General features: G+C 37.4%; 1 protein-coding gene across 11 annotated transcripts in view; it reads right to left on the bottom strand.

Moving 5' to 3' along the window:
* Positions 1 to 22,089, bottom strand: part of LOC143210726 (Y+L amino acid transporter 2-like) — a 694,702-nt gene that overhangs the window by 569,034 nt on the left and 103,579 nt on the right. The window lies entirely within an intron of this gene.

A 22,089-nucleotide genomic window follows, 5' to 3' on the forward strand; every position in this document is an offset into this window, starting at 1 on the left:
AACAATGGAAAATGGCAATGGATGAGGAATTACAGAGCTTAGAAAGCAGAAATACGTGGGAGGTTGTAAATAGAGTCGAAAATATGTCATGTATCGGTAGCAAATGGGTCTACAAGGTCAAGACGGATCCCACCGGCAAGGTTATTAGGTATAAAGCGAGATTGGTAGCGCAGGGGTATGGTCAAAAGAAAGATGTAGACTATTTTGAATCATATGCTCCAGTTGCCAACATGTCGACTATTAGGATGTTATTGGCAATGTCAATGTGCGAAGGTTGGCAGGCACATCATTTAGATGTTAAATGTGCATATTTGTATGGAGAACTGACTGAGAAAATATATATGAAGTTACCACCGGGATATAGCGAAACAGATACAAAGGTAGCAAAATTGAAAAGACCGATTTACGGGTTAAAACAGTCAGGTCGGAATTGGAATGATGCAATTGATATGTTCCTAATTAAAAACGGATTCCAAAGATTAAAAAGCAATAACTGCGTCTACATATATGATCGCGATCTCATTCTAACTATTTATGTCGATGATATAGTGTTATTCAGTAAAAATGTAGATAAAGTAAAACGAGTTAAAGTATTATTAATGTCACAATATGAAATAAGAGATTTAGGAATAGCGTCTTATTTATTAGGGATAAGTATTACATATACTGATAAAACTATGAAACTGTCACAAGAGTTGTATATACAGAAACTATTAGATGAATACAATATGATAGAGTGTAAAACCACAAAAACGCCAATCGAGGCAGGTATAAAATTATCGAAGCAGGATAGCCCTTCAAGTAAAATGGAAAGAGAGGGGATGAAAAATGTGCCATATAGACGACTGGTAGGATCACTAATGTACATAGCGTTGGCGACCCGACCGGATATAATGTATGCGGTATCGAAATTAGCACAGTTTGTATCGGATCCAGGTAAAATGCACTGGATGCAAGCGAAAAGGGTGTTAAGATATTTGTTCACTACGAGAGAGAGAAGTATGATATATAGTCAAGGAGACAGTGAAATAGAAATATTTAGCGATGCGGACTGGGCTGCCGACATTGACGATAGGCATTCGTACAGCGGAATGATAGCTTATTTAGGAGGAAATCCGATTTCTTGGAAGTCAAACAAACAAAGATCCATATCCACATCTACCATGGAGGCGGAATATATAGCGTTGGAATGTGCTGTGAAAGAGGCGATATGGATAAACATGATGTATAAAGAGTTACAGCTACTGATTAATATTAATATACCGCGTGAGCCATACATCATTAGGTGTGATAATAGATCAGCTATCGACTTCACATTGAATAGAGTAGAGAGATCGAAGACAAAACACATAGATATTGCGTACCATATTACTCGAGAAAAATGTGAGGAAGGTTTGATAAAGCTGAGGTATGTGTCTTCTGGTGATAATGTGGCGGATATTTTCACCAAAGCATTACCATACAATGTAATGAGTGTTCATGTAGAAAAATTACGATTGTATGAGAAATAAGTTGTATGCAAGAGACATAGATGTGTGCCAAAAGTGGGGGATTGATGGAAGTTTGTCACACATCCTGTAACGTGCGAGCGTGCGCCGACGAGTGTGCGCGGAAGTGTTTGCAAGAGTGCGCGCGAGTATGATGTGCGCATGAGCATTGGTCTACGCAAGCCATCGTGCGGTCCTCGTGTCTTGTCGCGTGTCGCAATATGTATTCTTCATGTATCGTTCATTATCAATAAACCGTTATATATTCAATAATCTAACAGTTTTAAATAGTACTTGAAATATTGAAAATGATATTGGAATATTGGAATATTACAATTTGGAATGAAGGGGACGAGGTAGACGAGTAGCCGGACGAGGTAGTCCTTCGAATTATTTAAACAGCCGTTGTGCCATTCAATTTTCGGTAAATTTTCCCCATTTACTTGCATTAATTTAATCATATAATTGCATTTAATTGAAATTGATATTTGAGATTTTTTTCCCGATTTTTTGGTTCAAAATGTTAATTACACACAAAGTGAAAAACACGCAAAAATTCGACAAATGCAGGTTTTTTAGAGAAATTGAAAAATAGCATTGATCATATTTTTAGACTATCAACATATGTACCAGAACTTTTTTTACGACAGCGCGTAAACGACAAAGAGGGACTGAGGTACGAGGCAGCCGACACAGTTCAAAAGGCTGCGTACCAATTACATCAATACACATAGGAAAGTTTTTTATTTTTCAATCTTTTTTTACGGAATTACCAACGTATTTGTGAGATTCTTCTAATTAAAATGAGCCTAAATACGGCACAATTTGAGCCATATTTACTTATTTAAAGTGTGATCATAATTACCTAATATAGGTTATTATAATAGGTCATTTAATATAATATATTTATAATTATAAATAATTTAGGGATGTGTGGGCCGCTCGATGTTCGGGTTCGGGTCGGGTCGGGTCGCAGAAAGTCCGGCGGCCCGTCGATTCGACTTCGAATTCGTCGGGTGGGTACGAAAAGAATCGAACAAGTTCGGGCGGACGAGTTATTGCGTTATCCGAGATTCAAATACTCTGCGTTTTTATGACATAGATAATGGTAATAATGGTTTTCTTTCTTAACTTATAACGTGATTTTTAATATACTTGGTTTTTTTAGAACTACATTAGGTATATTCGCCAAACACGTGCCTGCTCTTTATATGTATTAAAGCTTGAATAATGCACGTTTAATGTGAAAAACTTAAAAGACAATATTTCTAGCTTTTTAACGAATTTTCTCCGAATGAACTTAGATATGTATCGATAATATCATTAAAATATCCTTGCGGAAGTTATACAATACACCTAGAAGATTACAATATGGTAAAGTATGGCAATAATTCAATGACTCCAAGAAAAATGGAAAACTTAATGACTCCGAGAAAAATAAAGAACTTAATGACACTGAAGAAAATGAAGAATTGAATAACTCCAAGAAAAATGGAAAACTTAATGACTCCGAGAAAAATAAAGAACTTACTGACTCTGAGGAAAATGAAAAATTTAATGACTCTCAGTTAATAAGCTGTCTTCAATACGTCTTAAAAATGCAATTAATCGCATGTAGGGATTGATCAGGTGTTTCTCTCTATATTAAAAAATATTTAAAAATCCTTTGACAAATCTGTTTTGTGGTGTCAGGATACTGCTGTCGATATTCCATCACAGTTTGTATAGTATATATTATTTCTCCTCTTTGTTTCTATATAAAATTTCATTATGATCCTCCATTAGTTTAACGCCCCGTTCAGCGGTATCATTGACCACCTTCAGTCTATGTTTCAGTCAGACTACTTATTATTCATAATAACTTCTTTTTCCGATATTATAACTGTTTTTCTTTTGTAGATTGGAGCGTATTAATGAATTTATTTATATAAGGGAGTATAGAGAGACTTCCAGGATTGCAAGATATTCAATTTCTCGATAATACAAACACGGGGTTTTTCACTAGTCAAAAACGCTAGATAAAACATCGATCTAGGGCGCTATCTGCCTCAAAAGTCCTATTTTTTCGTTTACGAGGCGTAATTTGCATTATTCGGCAGCATGTAGCTATGAAAATAGCTATACATATGCGCAGTTGTATGCTTCCGAATAATGCAAATTACGCCCCTTAATATCTCTGCCAGTTATGTATACAGGGCAGAGTTGGGCAAAATGTAATTTCAATTACAATTACAATTACTTGCCAATTACTGTAATTTGGAATTGCAGAAATACAATTACAATTACAATTACTTGCCAATTACTGTAATTTGGAATTGCAGAAATACAATTACAATTACTTGCCAATTACTGTAATTTGGAATTGCAGAAATACAATTACAATTACATGTAATTGTAATTGGTAATTGCAATTACTTGACGAATCACTGTAATTGTAATTGTGGTCCGCAATTACAATTACTGGTTGAGCGAAAGTAATTGCAATTCCAATTCCAATTACATGTAACTGTAACTGTAATTGTTAGTAGCAGTTACAGTTACAATTACATGTAATTTTAATTGGAATTGCAGAAATACAATTACAATTACATGTAATTGTAATTGAAGATGTAATTAATTCCTGCCCAACTCTGATACATATATGAAAAATCTCTTCAAACAAAAGTTGTAGTATGTATAAGGAGGTGGATATAGTATCAGAGAAAAAAAAGTTTTCCAAAGTCATTATTTCAAGTTTTCAAGGTAACGGATGTGTTTTCTATCAACAACTGTTTATGCTATATATGGATTCTTAAAGAGAAAAAAGACAAATTCAACGATATATCATAACGTCTATTTATGTCAAGATTTAAAAAATTCAAAATTTTCAAATTTGCTGCGCCTCATTTTCCCATGATCCAATCGGCCCCAAAATTTTTCCAGATAATTTTCTCAACATTTGTTACAATTCTGGTTTACGGGACCAAAAAAATTTCATGGTCGAAAAATAAGGTCCACCCTAATGTACAGGGTGTCACAAAATTATATGTCGTGGACACCATAGCGCGATTCTACACCCCCGATTTAGTAGAAAATTACGTAAGAAACCCCCCGCAAAATTAACCTTAAACGTGAAAAACAAGCTAAAAAAGCCAACATTTTTTTAAAGGATTAAGATTTTTAAAATTTTTATACAAAAATTTTCTTTTAAAATCTAAAATCTTAAATCTTAAAAGAAAATTTTGGTATAAAGATTTAAAAAATCTTAATCCTTTAAAAAAATGTTGGCTTTTTACCTTGTTTTTCACGTTTAAGGTCAATTTTGCAGGGGATTTCTTACGTCATTTTCTACTAAATCGGGGGTGTAGAATCGCGCTATGGTGTCCACGACATATAATTTTATGACACCCTGTACATATACGTAAATTACGAGAAGCAGTAAAGGGTGCTTGACGTCGAAGAAGAAAATCCTGGTAATTAAAACTTAATATGTACTACATTCTACGTTATTAGAATAATTGTAGTTTAATTATGATACATTTTATATCACCATTTTTTATTTACGCCTAGAAACGCCACTGTCTCGGAAGGAAATGGACATTCGAGAGAAGCAATAAAATTAGAGCATCATCGCGAAAAAAGATGAGTTTGCAATAACGTCAATATTTTATGAAATTCTATTATAATTATAGTTATGACTGTATTTTTTTATTATAGGAAGACAGAAGATCAAATTGTGTGTATGCTAGTATAAAATCAATTTATATATATTATACAATTTATTTTATTATTTGTTTGACAACTAATAAATCTACAAATTGTTTCATAAACTAAAAAATACTTCCTGCATTTTCGTATTCTCCAATCAGTCAAAATAAATACCATCAACGTGTTCTCATATACCAATTTTTATTAATACAATTACGACGGTAACAAAACGTTTCTATTTAAAATGAATACATATTTTGAACATAGTTTTAACATTTTAAAATTTTTGGAAGGTTAAAAAATGTAATTAAAAAAGTAATGAAAAATAAAAATAAAAAAAAATCCTCGCTGCACGGGGACTCGAAGGCTAGCTCCAGATTGCGATTCATACGCTCGACGGCTCGACAGTCGAATTTCAGTTTCGTTTCCATAAGCCGTAAAGCATGGCAACATGGCAAGTTCTAAAAATAGATTGTGGCTGGCACAAGCGCACAAGCAGCGCACACGGATATAGTAAAGGTACGCTGGTGAGTGTAGCGCGCGGGCGCGTTGCTAACACGATACATATAGTGTCTTCTGCACCGACGAAATGCCGTCGGTGGCCTCCTGTTTCTCACTCCAGTCAGAATATATCCTAGAGGGCGTAAGAGAACACCGGAAAATTCTAGGCTCGCCAACTCCCATAAGGCTGGCAGTCTTTAATAGTATCTCGTCGGTGCTACGGGCGAAGCGCGTTCTTTCTCCATGGTAACGGTGGATGCTGGTGGAAGGCAGCTGGCGCTGTGGTCTAGGCAGCCTTGCCTCAATTGAGGCAAAAATGCCCATCCCTGGTCTATGGTATTCAAGAAATATCCGTCGGACTACCTCTTTATTATTAAGAGAACCGCGACAATAACAGTCGTTCATTCTTCTGCGTGAAATTCGTGAACCACATTTCAGAGAATGTTAACAAGGTGAGTTGTGTACATCGTGTTTCTATTGTGTATGTATAGTGTATATCTTGTATGTATATTGAGTGTACCTGGTGTATACATTGTGACGTGGCAATATTGCCTGCGTCACTCTAACCTCTCTAGCAGAAGACCGGGCCATCCTCTGGTCAAGCATCTCCCTGGGCACGTGTGAGACCCAAAGGCCGATAACTAATATTCGAAATTTCGCGCCGATTTGCGTGACGTACGTTTGCAGGATCGTATCCGGGTCCCAGCCGGGATCCGTTATTCCACTTTCAACGCAATATGGAACGAGACCTCGAGAATCAGCACCTCGAGGCGGGAAGAAGGCATAACCCGAGACAAAACAACGAGAGATCGTCAAGGCCCAGGACTACCAACCTGGAGGCGCCGACGAGGGCATCCGGTGCAGAGACGATCAACTACTCTACCCTGTCGTCGTCTCGTCCGGGAAGAAGCTGCACCGCAACCGGATTGGCTGACGTCGATCGTCTCATCGGGAAGCGGCCAATCGGACGTCATCGCTGCCGGATGACCCGAACGCTGCCGGAAGCCGAGCGCCGTCGCGACGGATTCGCCGAGGCGAAATCCCGCGTTAGCGATAGGCCGAGACGTTGCGCGAAGAAAGCGGAATGAGGAAGTGGGAACGCTCTGCTTCCGCGTATACCCGGGCCACCGCGTGAATATTCATTGTGTCGTTAGAACTCTTCGAACACAGTAGTCACTCTAAACTATTGCTAGAGCACAAAGTATTTTGCGCCGGCTGATCAGAGACATAGAATATCGCTGCCGAACATCCGCTGCCGTGCAATAAAGGGTAAGCGCCGATCAGGCTTTCGTCAAATATTAGTGAAATTTCGTGTTGGCTCGGGTAGTGTGTCGTAAAGGTTCGTTAGTCACTTAGCAGGAAATAACGGCACGAAAGACGAACGGAAGTTCGGATTGTGAAGGATTTCGTCCTCCTAATTAGAATCCGGTCGGATAGCGGGGGCCGCGTGGCCGCATTGTGACGGTTGTACGACGGCAGTTTGAACGCGAAGTCGCGGATTCAGTATTTAGCGTTATTGCCGTTATTTCTAAAGATCCTACTCTCGTTCCACGGTGGGACGCCGCGCCGTCGCGTGCTCGATTCGTGTTCGCGAATTTAGTTCGAATCACTTCAGTCATAGCAATTTCGTATTGAACACCGGAATTCGGTCGGAGAGTGACCTGTAAGGTCTCCCGCGTTATTAACTTCGTATCGCTACCGAATTCTCTACGAGGAGAATCCATTACGACTGCAATCAGCGCGTGCGAATAACATCTCTCGCGATATCTACGAAAACGCGCCGGCTATTGTTGTACTCGCTGCAGATTCAATCGTCAGCATAACATCGTCGTGTCATAAACGAATTAATAGCCGAAACGTTGTACTTTTCTTGTATGAAAACCTTCCCGCCGCGCCGCACAGTGCGGCCGCCTGTGGACAAAAGTCGAAAATGCAACTATTTTCCATACCTTATTTCCTTATTTGGCTTTACTAATCCCTTTAGATATGTCTCTAGTGTATGAAACAAATGCCGGGAATCTCAAATTTCCACAACAAACGGCAGGAATCACGTTTGCATAAGTGGCAGAGAGCTCGTTAGAGAGCTCATCGAAGAATTCACGCGAGATCTGGCCCAATCAATTGCTGATTTCCTATAATCAATAACTTTGTTTTGTGTTCGTTCTTTCAATTTTGAATGTGGAAGGTATCGAAGCAGGTGAGGAATATCCATTTGTCCTGTTTCATTAACCGTTAAAATAGATTAATAGCAATAATAAAACACTAAGTCAGAATTAAGTTTTATAGACGTTAATATCTTCAAATTAGCTTTCCTCGAGTTCAGGTCAAAACATCCTGGGGTTTTGATGTATTTCGATTTCACAACTATTATACTTCACAAATATGTAAAATTTCTTGCTTCAAACTGCTTTGAACGGCTGTGTGCCATTTTTTACCACGCTTATGCGTCAAATCTTGTAATCGATCATCTTCCGGGATGACAATGACAGTAGAAAATAAAATATATAAAAAAACTTTTTAAAAACCATTTTTAAACCATTTTTTACTCATAGCATTTTCTTTCTCCATATACGTCAAAAACAATTATTTATTTTATGTATTAATTTCGTTACAGAGAAAAACTAATTTATTTTCATAAAATAAATGCGGTGTATTGCAATGTTTTTTTTATTTCTCAAGAGTAAAAATTTATTATTTATGTTTATTTATTACAGACATAATTAGTGACTTTATGTATATATATTTTATGTATATTTTTTTTCTTTATGTATATATTTTATTATAGTTTTTATTATAGTAATTTCTTTATGAATATAAATATATATATATACAATAAATATTTATATACGTATATATTGTTCCGTCGCACAGGAAAAGAATTCGTAGGTTTCCTTCGGACAGGATTTATGATGCGAACGTGCCTAAATATCCTCCTCAAGGATTAAACAAACTAGGGTCATTCGGCGACCAGTCAAGGCATCTGTTTAACGTTCAGTTTTTCTACACCCTCGAAATTACACGGTGTCATAAATTTTGTCCCTCCGAAGGACCGTCCGCGACCGTTACGCAGGGTCTCGAATTACCTGGAACCGTCGCGTCGTCGACCGAATAAGATCTCGCCCCACTCCTCCTTCCCAGGGCCTCATTCAGAGCTACGGGAAGAAGGAGGTCCTAGAAGTCAAAGTGTGTACTGATTGGGAAATGCAACTTTCTGCAGGAACCAATCAGTGCATCTTATTTCATATTCGAGAATCCAACGGGCATCGCGCTAGGACTGGAAGACGAAGTCGCTCAGTTGAGTTTTACGCTCTAACGTCGTGACATTCTCCAGTCCTCGGGTAGACAAGTACAACGCACGAGCCGTTGTCTTGTCAATCGTTCATTACATGTGCAAAGTTAGCATCACGGTAGTACGTCGTCCAGTGATCAGGACACCCGACAAACCGGGATCGCGTCGGTCGAAATCCCTCGCGAACCGGATCAAATCAGTCGAGATCCCTCGCGTGCGTTCAATCACAAACGCGAATCCTCATATCATCATCTGCGAGCGTATAAGGCAGGACCTGCTAGATCAGCCTTACTGACGAGTCCACTAGCAGGTCCGGGACGAAACGCTTCCATTAACGTATTCATGCGATATCAAGTCAAGCGAATCAATTATTGTCTTTTGCGATCATTCTATCATTTGAACTAGCTGCCCAAGATTAACTTGGCGGGCAGTGATCCGGAACAGTCGCGAACCCACAGTTCCGCGGCTAAACATATATATATATATATATCTACTTCATAGGTATAGTCTCTATGGCCTATATTATGTAAATTGGCATACCTTTATTATTGTGAAGTTACCTATACAGGGTGTCCCAAGACCCCTTCGACTCCGGGAAATGGGAGGTTCCTTAGGTCATTTGAAGCAACATTTTCCTTTGCACCAATGTCAGCCGCGGCTTTGTTTAGGAGTTATTAACGAAAAACACGGACCAATCAGAGCGCGACCTAGACGCGCGATGGCACGTTCAGCCCGGCGCGCCGGGAGACGAGCGCGGTGTAACGCCGCGATGCCGCAACGAACAAGAGTTTCTCGAGATTATGTGAATCTTCCCCGATTTGGATGAGCTTTGGATATGTTGTCAATACCATCATTCTGAACAACATTTCCCTTTACAGTTTTTGTCGGCCGGCTTTAGTTTACGAGATACATAATTGTAAAAACTTGTAATTGTAAATCGATCGATAGTACTATCTTCTACCCGATTTGGATGAGCTTTGGATATGCTGTCAAGACCATGATTCTGAACAACATTTCCCTTTACAGTTTTTGTCGGCCGGCTTTAGTTTACGCGATAAATGTAAAAACTTTTAATTATAAATCGATCGATTGTACTATCTTTTACCCGATTTGGATGAGCTTTGGATATGTTGTCAAGACCATGATTCTGAACAACATTTCCTTTAGACTTTTTGTCGGTCGCGGAAGAACTTTACTTGTCAATTCATATGGGTGGATCTTTTTACCCGACTTACGGCAACGTTACCCGAACGAGAGAAGAAGCAGAAACTGATTGTATTGAAAACTCACTTATTCAGCCGTAAATCCATTTGCTGCTTCGAAATGTGTGTCACTGGGTCACTCGGTGACGAACTGTACAGATGTCTTCAGGTATACGACAGTACCGAAAGCTAAGGGACGTACGGCCAGTTCGACGAACTGCACAGCCGGTGGTAGAAGGCCTAAGGGATGCGCGGTCAAGTCGACGATCCAGAATTTCAGTTTCACTTTCGAATCGATAAATAATTCGTATGTTTATTTCACACAGATGCCTTGAAATTTTTCCACACTCACAATCACTGTTCACATTTGTCAACACATAGTTATGCACTAATAATAATTGCTTAAACTAATTAAACGATTATTTAATCTAATCACTAGACTGCGGATCTTTATGTAAAATGAAAGTTGGCTGCCGCTATTACAAGGGACAGGATCCAGACAGATATTTGATTCTTACTGTGATCATTTTAAGAAGTTGAAAATAATACATTGGTGTTCAGAAATTACTTTAATCTCTCTAGTGTCTTAAAATGCACCTACTCATGTTTGTTACAAATGCATGAAATCCGCAGTCTAGTGATTGCATTACCTGATTGTTGTGATTTGTGCAGCAGAACAAGGGATATGGCAATTATTATTAGTGCATAACTATGTGTTGACAAATGTGAACAGTGATTGTGAGTGTGGAAAAATTTCAAGGCATCTGTGTGAAATGAACATACGAATTATTTATCGATTCGAAAGTGAAAGTGAAATTCTGGATCGTCGACTTGACCGCGCATCCCTTAGCCTTTTACCACCGGCTGTGCAGTTCGTCGACCTGGCCGTACGTCCCTTAGCTTTCGGTACTGTCGTATACCTGAAGACATCTGTGCAGTTCTTCACCGAGTGACCCAGTGACACACATTTCGAAGCAGCAAATGGATTTACGGCTGAATAAGTGAGGTTTTAATACAATCAGTTTCTGCTTTTTCCCTCGTTCGGGTAAAGTTGCCGTAAGTCGGGTAAAGAGATCCACCCATATGAATTCACAAGTAAAGTTCTTCCGACCGACAAAAACTGTAAAGGGTAATGTTGTTCAGAATCATGGTCTTGACAACATATCCAAAGCTCATCGAAATCGGAGAGGAGATAGTTCAGATAGTACATCGATCGATTTACAATTACAAGTTACTTATCGCGTAAACTAAAGCCGGCCGACAAAAACTGTAAAGGGAAATGTTGTTCAGAATCATGGTCTTGACAACATATCCAAAGCTCATCCAAATCGGGTAGAAGATAGTACAATCGATCGATTTACAATTACAAGTTTTTACATTTATCGCGTAAACTAAAGCCGGCCGACAAAAACTGTAAAGGGAAATGTTGTTCAGAATCATGGTCTTGACAACATATCCAAAGCTCATCCAAATCGGGGAAGATTCACATAATCTCGAGAAACTCTTGTTCGTTGCGGCATCGCGGCGTTACACCGCGCTCGTCTCCCGGCGGGCCGGGCTGAACGTGCCATCGCGCGTCTAGGTCGCGCTCTGATTGGTCCGTGTTTTTCGTTAATAACTCCTAAACAAAGCCCCGGCTGACATTGGAGCAAAGGAAAATGTTGCTTCAAATGACCTAAGGAACCTCCCATTTCCCGGAGTCGAAGGGGTCTTGGGACACCCTGTATATTCTGTCCATTATTATTGTTATAATGTTTATAAAATATTATTTGAAATTCAATTTTGAATAAAATTCAATTTAATTTTTGGTCATGTTTCCTCATTTTTGTAGATGATGCATTGAAGAGCAATTTTTTTTAACTGACCCCTGTTTCCATCACTTGGAATATACAGTGTGATCTCAAACGAAAGAAAGATACTTTGAAGTCTTATAGGAAATTTCACGCTGATCACGAATATACCATGTATTAAGGGTCACTGAATTGAATTTAACCGTTTTTCACGCAAAAACACTCAAAAAAACTTCGAAAAAGACGGTATTTTGAGGAAAAAACTGTTAAATTCTATTCAGGGACCCCTAGTATACGGTATATTCGTGATCAGCGTGAAATTTCCTATAAGAATTCGTCAAGAACAGACTTTTGTCCACTCCGACCATAAGAACGCCGCACTGTGCGCCGTGGGGAACGTCTCGTGATCTCACGACGTAGAACCCTGTACCTTTCACGTTAGCTATCCAAGCTTAGTTTACTACGTCACAGGCTCGCGAATTAGATCGTGTTAACTTGCCGTAGGGCAAGATTCTTTCGCGTGACACCTTCGGGTTGTCTGGCGCCCGAAATTTCCTGAAGTTCGATTATAGAATCGCGAGGCTGTGAGCGTATTTTGTCCCGAGAGGACCACGCATCGTACGGCCGAGCGTGGCTCGGCTTTCCGCCTATAAAATCTCGGTGTCGCTATCTTCTATCCGGTCATCTTTTCGGAAATCCAATAAAGCGACGTGACAATACATAAAGTTGTGAATCATAGTGACCCGGAACATCGTTCCGTTGCTAAGGAATTTTCGGTAAGATATAAAAGCTTTATATAATTATTTTTCATTATATTATCGCATTTGATAATTAAACAAATTAGTAGTGGTCTCAGTTGATTTTATATTGTTTAATCTGAGAACCTTCTTCTCAGAAACACAGGAAGGGTGTGTGTGAATTAGGTGGTGGGAGCGGAGAGGGTCGGCCGGCCGACAGGCCGGCACAACCACACGTACGAAAATCCAGGAGTAGTCCTTCAAAATTGAAAGCTCACCCTGTCTATGTATGACCAGAGTGAGACCCTGTTTTCTCTCTCATCTCCGCAGCGTGTTTTGAAGCAAAAAGTAAACAAACGCTGCACAGTGGGGTATTTGGTCCGAAAAAGTGGAAAAAATTCGATTTCTAAATTTTTGCGTATGGCATAACATTTTTGTTGTTCGTTGTAGTTAAAGGTCTGAAGAATAAGGCTGCAAAATTATGTTTTCTATTTGTACACCCGTGAAGTAGTAAACTTCATCGAAAGTCGAGAGATTTTAAGGCGCGCTTGGCGTTCTTAAACAGTCTCTAAGACAGCGTGTCATTACATTCGGTAAAGATTTGTGATTATAAGCCAACAAAGTTTGATTCTGGATATGTCCGAATTAAAATTTTATAGCTAATTTAGTATTAAGCGTTTAGCAGCGTTTCGCGTACGCCTGCATGTTCGGCTACGCTTGCTACAGCTGCGTGAGGTTCTACAGCTTCTTCTGCGGAACTGTTTATATTACTGGCACTTAGTTGTATATAAGAGGTTCCAGATAAGCATTCGACTAAGGTTTTTCTTTCTTCTGCATTCAGTTTTCCTTCTGCATTCAGTTTTCCTTCTGCATTCAGTTGAAGTACTGCTAGCAGGGAGATCAGAGCAATTTATTAAGTGCGTTTTTTTAGTTTCTTAAGTGTTACATTTTAGTTCTTATTCATTTTATGTGTTCTTTTACATTTTCTATTGTTCTTATAATATTTATTCTGAGTGTGTTATACAGTGTGTATTAGTTTAGTGTATATTTAAATACTGTTTTATATGCAACCTACTGATGAAACTACATCAGCAGAATCAACCGAAGAAGAAACATTATCTGAGGAAGAAATTTCTGATGTATTTTCTGATGAAAGTTAATGGTAATAATATAAAATTTTCTTATAATGTATATTTATTTACTAAAAAGTTTCGAGATTCACATATTTTGCATAAAAGAATAATTTACATAATTTCAATATAATTTATGTGTAGAAATAATTCTTTTCAGCTTTTCGGTGCAAATATTCTACTATCGCCACGGTTTTTCATGGGTTCTCGATAATCTGAGGAAAAAATGTTTCGAACAAAAGAGGAACAGTATTCAGTCGTCTACAAATTTCAATATGTAAAAGATAAAAAAAAATTTTTTTCAAAAAATTGAGGTGAATTTGATTTTTTAAATACTAACATGTATTTTGGATTTCATAATGTTGTAGCTGATCTTAAGACGAATCCAACGATATATAATATTATAATCTTGAGCCTATAAATAACGCTACAATAGTTTTTTCCACTTTTTGAGGCCAAATACCAGGGGGGTAAGCTGCCGTGTTAAAAATGTGACCAGTATTTTAGCGCCGCCTGTGCCCCGGGGGCGAACTAATGACAGTATATGTATACAGGGTGTCCCAAAATTCGTGAAAATCCCGAAAGGGGGTGGTTCCTGAGACCATTCTAAGAGACATTTTCCTTTGCACCAATGTCAACTGCGGCTTTGTTTAGGAGTTATTAACGAAAAACACGGACCAATCAGAGCGCGCCCTGCCCCGGCGCGCCAAGCCGCGCCGGCAAGCGAGTGTCGCTGTACGCCGTGACATCGCATCGTGACGGCGCTGCGGCCCAGGGCGCGCTCTGATTGGTCCGTGTTTTTCGTTAATAACTCCTAAACAAAGCCGCAGTTGACTTTGGTGCAAAGGAAAATGTCTCTTAGAATGGTCTCAGGAACCACCCTCTTTCGGGATTTTCACGAATTTTGGGACACCCTGTATAGATAAAAAGCGGTAGACGGTTTGAAAAAAACTGTTTACCCCAACACAGGGGTCGGCAACCTGCGGCTCGCGAGCCACATGCGGCTCTTTGGATGTAAAGCTGCGGCTCTTTAGTTCCATACGCAAATATTATTTATTTTATAAAAAAAAAACATTTAAAAATCGTTCTGAATCGATTAACGAGGATTAGGCACCGATTCTATCTCTCAGCAACTTGTACTCGCTTTTCACCGCACCCCTCCCCCGTGACACGCGTCGTCACTGTCGTCAGTCCGTCGGAAGCTCTCGAATGACGCCGTCGTCGGATGTTTCTATGTAGGTTTTAATTCGCTTTCGACGCAAGACAATTTGGCGTCTTCACCAGTGCTTTGGCTGTGACGTACAGTTTTTTGTTTCAAGTAAAAGAGTTACAAGCGAATTATCTTCTCAAAGTTATGTATGTATCATACATATATACAATATACATATATATTATCTAATTTGTTGTGAAAAACACTACTTATATATGAATAAATAGATATTTTTTCTTATGAATAAATAGATTAGTTTTTTTTTGTCAAAAAACTTTATTTATGCGAGTACTATTTATTGTTGGCAAGAAAAAATTTTGTGGCTCTTTAAAAACTTTGAAATTTCGTAAATTGTAATTTTTGACTCTTCCGACTCAAAAGGTTGCCGACCCCTGCCCCAACAGGATTCGAACCTCGGTCTACCGCTTGGTAGTCCAACTCTTTAGCCGATTGGCCCACCGACGATATTATAAAACCATCGAAAATTTTGGTATATGTATCGCAAAGAATGACTCTCGTATAGCTTCTGGGCGATAGGCATACGCACGCAAAAACTGCAGCGACACCAACGCCGCCTATGTCCCGGGAACGAAAAATAGTGGTCAAACTATATCCATTACAGCTTACACCCCCTGCCAAATACCCTACTGTGCGCCGCGCCGCACAGTGGGCCAGAATGGCTCGGTAGCTGTTCATGAGCTAAAAAATGAAAGTCTTCATATCGATTTTTAACCAATGCACAGTGATTCTTAAATGTTCATTACATTCGAAAACAATAATATTAATTAAAGTTATTAAAAACTCTCGTCACAATAAGCGTTCAAAGATCAAACTTTTTCAGATATGATTTATCACCGAAAAAATTCCTTTTCTTCATAACGGTGTCCTGGAAAACCTACTGAAGATTAAGTGCCCAATTTTTTTTTATACGAAGAATGTATATCTATGTTGAGAACGCACCAGGAACTAAACATTATTGTTCATAATTTGTTATAAAAAAAAATACTGAGTCAACTAAGGAAAATCGTCAAAGTTTTTCACCTTTGACAAGGAATAAGTTAAAAAGTGATCAAAAGTGATGGCTCTAACAACGTGGAACATTTTCAGCAACATCTCCTCTAAATGATCCTGCAAAGTTCGCGGCCCCCCTCAGGCCACCGTGAAAATTATGATGGTTTAAAGCGTCGCGTGACACGCAATTCCACGGCGAGTCGCGTTGCACGAGACGTATTGACGACCACTCAGCGGCTCTTAAGAGTGTAAAGACCTAACCCAGACCAATCTTATGAATTTTTTAGATTGTACGACCATTGATAAACATTCAAACTTCTTGTTAGCTTAGATGAATCATTTGTATTTGAGAGATCATAGTAATATCATCGTAGTATAGCATCACAGCAGCTTTTCCATATTGAAAACCTGTATTTTATTTTTGTATTTTATTTTCGTGTATATAAGTGTATATATATATATCTAATCGATTTCTTATTCACTGCTTGAAGCCTACCCCGCTATAAAGTAAACATTTTTTCGAACTAATACTGCTCTACCATCCTCAGCTCCAGTTGAAAGACTTTTTTCGTTTGCTTCTATGACAAACACTCCGAAAGCAAATCAATTATCCGACTCTAACTTTGAAATGAGGGTCATTTTGAAAAGTAATGGTAATCATTTTCGTGAAATATCAAATAATTAGCTACAAATAAATATTTAATAAATAATAAATATTTCCTAATATATAATGTGTATTTAATAAATAATAAATATTTCCTAGTTAAAACTACATTGTCAATGTAAGTGACAAGTGAACCTATTTCTTAAGAGTTGTAATTTAATAAATAATAAATATTTCCTAACATATGCTTTTTGTTAGTTCTTTTTAGACATTTCCATTGAGTAGGTATCTAATTACTATTTGTTTAGTGCCATTTTGGCGTTAACTACCAAGTACAATTACTTGTAATTGCATTAAAATTACTTGGAAATTGCAGAAATAAAATTACAATAACATGTAATTGTAATTGGTAATTGCAATTTGGCTCAACCAGTAATTGTAATTGCGGAGCACAATTACAATTACAGAGATTCGTCAAAAAATTGCAATTACCAATTACAATTCGATGTAATTGTAATTTTATTTCTGCAATTTCAAATTACAGTAATTTGTAAGTAATTGTAATTGTGATTGAAGTTACATTTTGCCCAACTCTGAATGACACCTCATTGTTGCACCTGAGACCTAGCTGTGTCTCTCTTGCATTGGCACCTCCCACTTCAGCGTCCGGATATTGTTTCCCGATCGTATTTTGTTAAATTTGGAATATGTATATAAGGCGTTGACAATACCGTGAAATTCAGTATATATTATATATTGAATACGACGAATCATTGCCCGAACGCACAATTCGAACATTTTGTACTCTGTACACTACTCTGTTTTAATTAATTACAACGAGCTCAAATAATCCGCGGCATACGAACGCTAGTGGAGTTAAGTTTGTTCAGGATAAAACATTATAATTGGTAAGTACAATAATGCTTAAACACTTCTTACATCAGTACTTTTGCAATTAACGTTTTCCTTTTTATTTCTTGCTTTTATACATATATTATCGAAAAAATAAGAAAATGGACGGCTTTAGCAAATATAAAGATCTCTTTTTTGCATTAAGAGAATCGAAGAAAGATATGGGCGATGTCTTATTTTTATTAGAGAAAATACGTGAGAAATTTAATCTTTCTGACGAAAGTACTAAAGAGTTGAAAAAAAAATTAAAAGATTTTACCAACGCTTTAAAAAAAATGAACAATAGCTCGGTATACAGACCCGAGGTTTCTCAAACAGAACCACGATGATTAGAAATTGATTTTCAATATCCAACTGCAGTTTTAGCAGATATACGAGGTTCAAGTTCGGCTAATATTAGTTCACAAAGATCATCTGGTCAACAATTCAACGATCTTTCCGTAAGTTCGAAAAGAAGAAGAATCGAACCCTTGATGGATAATTTTTCAACTGAGGAATTGACTTATGCAGCTTGCTCTTCTTTATATAGAAGTGGTAAACGAAATATTGCAAAAGTAATAAAAAAAGCAGACGAATATGTAAACGCTACTGGAAAACGTATAGTTGAACCTACAAGGAGTTCATTAGAAGATGCTTTGACTCTATACATTGATGGAGATTATACGAAGGATACGTATAATGATCTGCGAAAGTTTTCAAAAACAAGAAATGCCGATATTTATCCAACGTACAATTCAATTCGTGAGGCAAAAGAACAATGCTATCCAACTTCAATTAGAGTGACCGATATTTCAGCAGAAGTCAATATTCAAAATATTGTCGATCATACCACAAAAAGATTATTTAAATATTTAGAAAATAATGTAGATTGTGCAAATATACCGGAAACAGTAAAATTTTTATTCAAATGGGGCTGTGATGGAAGTTCTGGTCACTCCAGATATAATCAAAAACTTTCTGACGATACTAACACCGACGAATATATGTTTGTTATATGTATGGTTCCTTTAATTCTAAGGTCTAATGGAAGTGTTTTATGGATAAATCCGAGTCCGTCTACAACAAGATTTTGCCGACCGATCAAAATTATATTAAAACACGAATCAGCTGAGTTCAACAAAATGGAAACTAAAAAAGTCGAGGAACAGATCACAAATTTAATGCCGTTAACCGTCACAATTAATAATAAAAATATAATTGTCCAATACCACTTTAAACTCACCATGATAGATGGAAAAGCTTTTAGTGCTATTACTGAGTCGTCCAATCAGTCGTGTGCAATTTGTAAGGCAACTCCACAAATGATGAATAATTTAAAGTTATTAAAAACGTTACCAATAACAACAGATTTCTACGAATATGGCATTTCAAGTCTCCATGCGTGGATCAAAAGCATGGAATGCATGTTGCACATTTCATACCGGATAGAAATCAAGAAATGGCAAGTGCGAAGTTCCAACGATAAATCGCAGTATAAAGAACGAAAAAAAAATATTCAGAAAAAGCTAAAAGAGATGCTGCATATATTGGTCGACATACCGAAGCAAGGTTTCGGCACAACAAATACGGGGAACATTGCAAGAATATTTTTTGAGAATTATGCTACAACAGCCGAGATTACAGGTATTTTTTATATTTTATATAATGAGTGTTATACCCGTATTGTAACAAGCTACAGTAAAATATTTTATTGTCTTTCTTAATATATTTAATAGGATGAAAATAATATAACAGTAATTCTAATTTCTTCTACTGTTTTTACTGTTTTAAATTACATGTACTCATTTTTGTCATTACAGGTGTTAACGAGGAGTTAATTAAAAGACTGGGTGTCATTCTAGTTTCCTTGTCTGGTTGCAGACAAAGTCCTGATTTATTCCAGAAATATGCAATGGAAACTTATAATTTATACATTGCGAATTATAAATGGTATTATATGCCATCAACCCTGCATAAAATTCTTTGTCATGGTGCAGATATCATAAAAAGTTCATGTTTACCAATTGGAATGCTTTCTGTAGAGGCACTGGAGGCAAGGAATAAAGATGTAAGAAACATAAGAGAACATCACACGAGAAAATCTTCTCGATGTAACACAATGAAGGACCTTTTTCATACATTGTTATATACGTCAGATATTTTCATATCCTCCATTTCTGCCGAAAAACGTACAATTCGTAAGAAACATGATCGTTTCAAAATATTTGAAAAAGATATTGACAAATTAATGTTGCCAGAGGAGCTGGAAGACGACAACGACGATCCATCGTAAATGATACTTATATAAATTTACTTACTACGATACTTTTATAAATTATTGTATAAATGATTGTATACTGTGTAAAAAATATATTTTATGTCGTCATAACATGTTTTTGTTTTCTCAATTAATGTTAATAAAATTCATTGATTGAAAAATTATGGATTACTCTTGTTTCAATGCCTGAACAGCCAGTTTTCAATTATTATTCATCATTCACACGATTTCTCAGACATTTCCGGTGATGTGACAAAAAAATGTTTCGTACAAAAAATAATCAGTAATTAGACTTCTACAAATTCCAATACAAAAAATTTGAATAATTTTTTTAAAATAAAAAACGGTGGTCACCTTCAATATTTATTTATAACTATATATTTTTTATTTAATAACATTATAGCTGATGCCAAGACGAATTCAACGACCTATTTAATGTGGTCTTTAAGTTTTGAAATAATGGTGAAATAGGCGTGAACAGCTACCGAGCCATTCTGGCCCACTGTGCGCCGCGCCGCGCCGAGCAGGCTTACGTTGCCGCGGAGTGTGTAGGAATACGAAAAATTCAATACTCTATTAGCTATAGTTTTTTGCGAATATCTCGAAAACTATTCATTTCAGCCAAAAATGACACGTACATTTTGTGATCAGCATGTCAAAACGAATAGAATGACGTATGTCACATGTCGAAAGGAAGGGGAGGTTTTCTAAAGTTCAGCCAATTTAAGAATACATTGTTCTCTGCATCTGTGAAATGAAAGTAACTAATTGTAAGCAATTTTTGAAAAACAATGAAAACCTATTACTATTAAAATCAGACAAAGGTAATACGACAGTTTTGGTTGACAAAGAACTCTATATTTCTGAAGTTACAAGCATGTTAAATGACAAAAACACTTATTTAGTCAGCAAGTTTCAGTACACCAGCACATTTGAGAAAGAAGCAAATTCCATTATTACCAAATTGGTTAAAAAAGGGCAGATTAGTGATATAGCGTAGGGGAAAGATTAAAAACATATGTATACATTATACATACATGTAATGCAATAATTCCCAGGGTATTAGGCCGTTATTAGACTAGGCCACTGGTGGCGCAACTCGGTTGCGCCACCAGTGGCTCAGTACGTCGTGGGGCATTGAAACAAACGTAACCTATTAGACTACGGTAACTGGTGGAGCCACCAAAAATAGTTGCCGATCTGGTGGACGGCATCGGCAACCGGCCGGGCAACATTTGGTGGCGCCGCCACCAGCCGGGGCATTGATTTGAATGTAGCCTATTAGACAAAGCCACCAAGTTGCGCCACCAGCATCGCGAAAACATGAACAGTTGACGACATTGACGTTGAATTACCACCAAATATCATGGAAATAAACGTTTTATGTGAGAGAAAGGATGAGCAATTGCAGGAAGTTGCAAGGACATGCACACAACCGGAAAATCATATGAAAGAGGGGTCACAACTAATTGATAGAAAAATTAATACCGAGGATTTAATTTTTGAAATTGAGAAGTATCCGCCGATATGGGATAGCCGAACGAAAGATTATAGCAATAAAATTATAAAATCAAATGCTTGGAATTTAGTGATGATGTCACTTTTACCCGACTTTGAAGAGAAGCCTTTGGCGGAAAAAAATATACTAGGTAATTGTTTATATAATTTATATATTTGTTATTATTATTATATAATATTTAATTACTATATACTATTCATTTCAAATACGATCCATTTGCCATGAAACAGCTCCCTCTTCACTAAGAAAATATTCGGCAAATTTATCCCTTAGTTGAGTTGCTTTCTTCTTTGGAGGCTCATTATCAAGACTTGCATCGAATAAACCATCTATTGTCAGTATATCTTCTATTTGATAACCATCTCTATCCCTTACAAAGTTATGTAGGACGCAGCATACTTGGATTACAGACTCACTTAAATCTACGTCAACATTAAGAGCGCGATGAAAAATCCTCCATTTATTTACGAGAATTCCGAATGTACACTCAATGTATCTCCGTGCTCGGCTGAGTCTGTAATTGAAGACACGTTTCTTTATATCAAGGCACTTCCCTGCATAAGGTCTTAGCACATTTGTTGACAATCCGAATCCTTCGTCGGCAACAAATGCAAAAGGCATAGGCTCTTTGAATCCGTGAAACGATAACTGCGGCGGAGGAATATTTAACAAATTGCGTTCAAGTTTCTTATAAAATGTACTCTCTTTGAACACTGTGGAATCTGCTGATTTTCCGTATGCCCCTACGTCAAT

This window comes from Lasioglossum baleicum, chromosome 7 (assembly GCF_051020765.1).
Source record: "Lasioglossum baleicum chromosome 7, iyLasBale1, whole genome shotgun sequence".
Classification (NCBI taxonomy): domain Eukaryota; kingdom Metazoa; phylum Arthropoda; class Insecta; order Hymenoptera; family Halictidae; genus Lasioglossum; species Lasioglossum baleicum.